This window comes from Panicum virgatum, chromosome 2K (genome assembly GCF_016808335.1).
Source record: "Panicum virgatum strain AP13 chromosome 2K, P.virgatum_v5, whole genome shotgun sequence".
NCBI lineage: Eukaryota > Viridiplantae > Streptophyta > Magnoliopsida > Poales > Poaceae > Panicum > Panicum virgatum.
The window spans coordinates 8040766-8044959 of NC_053137.1; positions in this window are offsets into that span (position 1 = coordinate 8040766).

Genomic DNA, 4194 nt, shown 5'->3' on the forward strand with positions numbered 1-4194 from the left:
CAAGGTTAAGGGGAAGTTGCCACCTCGTTACATTGGACCATTCAAGATCTTGGCCCGGAAGGGTGAAGTAGCTTATGAGCTAGAGCTACCGGCCCGATTGTCCGATGTACACAATGTGTTCCATATATCGCAGTTGAAAAAGTGTTTGAGGGTGCCAGAGGAGGAGTTACCACTGGAGGAACTGAATGTGCAGGATGATCTGACTTATACCGAGTATCCAGTCAAAATTCTGGACACGCTAGAGAGGATTGCTCGGAGTAAGAGGATACGGATGTGTAAAGTTCAGTGGAGTCATCATGCAGAGGATGAGGCTACTTGGGAAAGAGAAGATGAGTTACAGGCAGAATTCCCTCAGCTCTTTGCTAGCCCAGCTGAATCTCGAGGACGAGATTCCTTTTAAGGGGGGTAGGTTTGTAACACCCGTGTTTTTAAATCAGGAACCTAAATAAATTTAATTAGGTTTGTTAAAGGTTCGATAAGGTTTTATTTAATTTCTCCTTGAATTTAGAGCATTTGTCGAGAATTAAATAAAATACTTAGCCATAAAATGAATATAAGGGAAATAGGTTTTGTTGCATTTCATGCTGCCTTTGCATCTTATTTTGTTTGTGGTTCAGTTTGAATTCGAATCTTTGTGTTTGAATTTAAATTGAAAGTGTTTGAACCGTTTCAGAAAAATGCAAAACCTTTTCTCTTTCTCCCTCTCTTTCAGCCCAGCCCATCTCTTTCTTTTTCTCTTTCCCCCCGCGGCCCAGAAACCCTTTCCCGCGGCCCATTTTCCTTGCGCCGGCCCATTTTCTCTCCCGGCCCATCCCGTCTCCCTTCCCTTCCCTCCTTCTCTCACCGACGCGTGGGACCCGCTCGTCATCCCCAACCTCGGGGAGGACTCGGACTCTCCCCGAGTCGGGGTGGAGCGCGCGCCGCCCTAGCGTGGCCCGCACGCCAAGGGGCCCTGCTCCGGTCTATAAAAGGCGCCGCCCGCACCCCTTGAACCCCCATCGAACCGAAGCCGCCGCCTCCGCATACCCTAGCCTCGGCGCCGCCATTGAAGTTCCACCCGAGCTCGGGCCAACGCTACGCCGCCGTTGTGTCACGCCCCCGCCGCCTTCGAGCCTTCCAGGAGCTTCGCGTCGCGGTGGTGATGCTCGTCGATCCCCTTTCTCCCTCTATCTTGCTTATTCGCACGCGCATTAGCTCGTCGGAGCAAGCGCCGCCGCCACTCCGCCATGCGCCGCCGCAAGCCCACTCCGCTCGCCTAGGCCCTGCGCAGGTGCCGTAGATGGCTTCGCCGCGTCGTGCTTGTGCTTCTCGTACCAACTGCGCTCGAAACGAGTCCCGGACGGCCGATTCGGCCAAGTCCGGCGGACCGCCGTCGCGCGCCGCCGTCTCAGCCCGCCGCCGGCCGTTCAACGCCGCCGCCGCTCGCCCCAACCCGCTCAGGCCGTCCGATCTCGATCCAAGGGTCTAGATTAGATCCCATCTAAGTCAACCAAGCCCTTACCGGTCAACCCAAGGAAATTTTGCAAAAGAGTCCCTCTATTTTATCAAATTTAAGCCACCGTCCTCAGCAGTTCAAAAGAATTTACGATAAAGCCCTTTCTTTTATGTTTTAGCCCCTGATCTTTTAGGTTTTCCGCAATTTAGTCCTTAAACCTTGTTTTATCCGTAACTTTTCCGTTTTAGATCCGTTTTCGATGATCTTTACGCTCACGCAATCGTTGCAACGAGTAGAATAGTTTAGTAATATTGTTTGGTGTACTGTTTCTTATCTTTTGCACTTGTTTGCTTGTATGTGCGTGTTTGGTGCGATAGACGATCCGCAGTTCGAGGAGCAGCAGCAAGATCAAGACTTCGAAGGACTGGACCAGCAGCAGTTTGAGGAAGGTAAGTGGACCCTTGATCATGTTTTTGACCCATGAAATCACCAAATCTATCACATTTACTTTTATGTACATGCATGTGTCTATAATATGATGGGAACCGAGTTAAGGACATGCCTAGTATTGTTTACCTTATTCCTTGATCAACTTGGGTTTAATTTCATGTTGGGTAGCTATGCTAGTCGCTTTACCTTGGTTATGGGTGGATAATGTTAATACAAATGCTATACATGTTTACTTCATGTTCATGATGGCTTAATATTGTTAATCAAGATCATATGTGTTAATTGGAACATGGAGAACCACCCAAGAAAACAGTGCAACCACAATATCATATGGCTCTGGTCTTGGCTGAATAATAAGAGACTCTAGCTTGTGACAGTCTTACCGAAAGGGCAAGAGGTTAGGGAGTCTTTGTAAAGGCCTCGTAGCGTCCCTATGCAATCATACCTAAGGAAGTGTGATACGGTGCTTGACCTGCACTTGCATGGTTGGGTTTAAAGTTCTTTGAACTTTTACGCGAATTGTGGTGAAAGTGTACAACCTCTGCAGAGTGTAAAACTGATATATCAGTCGTGCTCACGGTCACGAGCGGCTTGGACCCTCACATGATAATTGAACTTGAAGTTGATCTAAATCGATGCTTTTACTTATGGTTATGTTGTTTATCTTTTTATATGCTTATCTTGTGGGTTTAATGGCATATACTTATATCTAGTTAATGCTTGCTAATAAAATATGATCAACTAAAATTGCTGAGTGCAGTTAAACCGTGTCAGTTATTCCTTGCCTTAGCCTTGCATATATTATAGTTGTTTTCCTATCACTTGTTGAGTACCAATCATAAGTGTACTCACCCTTGCATACTTGCCGCTCAAACCATAATAACAACTGTCCGGAGTATCCAGAAGACTTCGAGGATTTCTAGGCGTATGTCTCCCAGTCATCTGCCTGTGCTGAAGAAGAATTCCGCTGCTACTCTATAGACGTTTACTTGTTCGCTTAAGACATTCAGTTTTGTAATAAAGTCTTTAATACTCTCTTTACGCTTGCACTCGTTGTGATATTCACTTTATGGTCAATCATATATGTGTAAACTGATCCTGGCGCACATATGAGATGCATTCGGTTTGCCTTCATAAACCGGGTGTGACAGTCTAAGATACCTTCATTAGTCGAATCACCTCTGAGAAGCAATGATAACGAGTCTCATTTTCCTAAAATTAAAACTTTAATGGACCTGTTTGCATTGCCCACAAATTATGGTAATGAGCCCACCGCACTTGCATTTGGCTCCCAATAAGATATGTAAGTGGTGAATTTAGAATTTAGAGTTATTACGGCAATTTCTTCTAGCGAGGTGTATGATGCCCTACATCTGGAAGACCTTATTACCTTCAACATGGATTCATAGGATGCAAGCATTCTATCCTGCCTTAGGGCGAGGGCAATGTTAGAGGACCGCATGGACCATAAGGCGGGGGCCACACCAGGTGTCAATAGTCTAAAAATTACTTCACAATGTGCAAATAACTAGGTAGGTCATACGGTTGGTCCCACAAGTTAAAAAAAAATCTGCTTTTACTCAACCTCCTCATTTCCAACGCCAACTGTTTCAGTTTAATATCCATTTGTACACAATAAAATCAAAAGTTAATATATTCTATTCTTTTATGGCCGGTCCATATGGCTATGAACTACTTTAGCAATCATTGCTATAAAGACCACATGTGCAATGTATATAGCTAGTCCTCAAAGGTGCATTTATTGCATAATGACTACTTTTTTACCACATTGCGGCTGCCCTTACCCCACGATGTATGCATGCCATGTGACATGTCTCTAAGAGAACCACGCCACCTGGTAGAGGATTTAAGGGCACCCTACTACTAGCACCGTACCTTGCATCAGAGCTCATTCTTGGGCTTCATCTATTGTGCCGTGCCATCGTGGTCTAGATCCTGTGATATCAGGCAGGTTTCAAATTGTGTATAAAATTCCTACAATGAAAATAGAGGCTCGAGCGGTCGAGTCCACTCACTCATGGTTCGAAGCAGAAAAAAAAAAAGGCTCGCACTTGCTCCCAGCCCAACCTGATGACCTGATAGCAACACGGTTAGAGCCTCCTCCGATCTCCAATTCTCCGTAAAATGATTTTTCCACTAGTATCACGTGAAAATGGCCGACAAACTCGATGGAATGAGTTACAAGCAAAAATGATAGGTGGCCCTGCCAAAAAGAAAAAAGCGACTTGAAAATTGTGGCCATATAACTCGCGGATTCAGTGGTGAATCCAGAATTCAAAGGTAGGGTA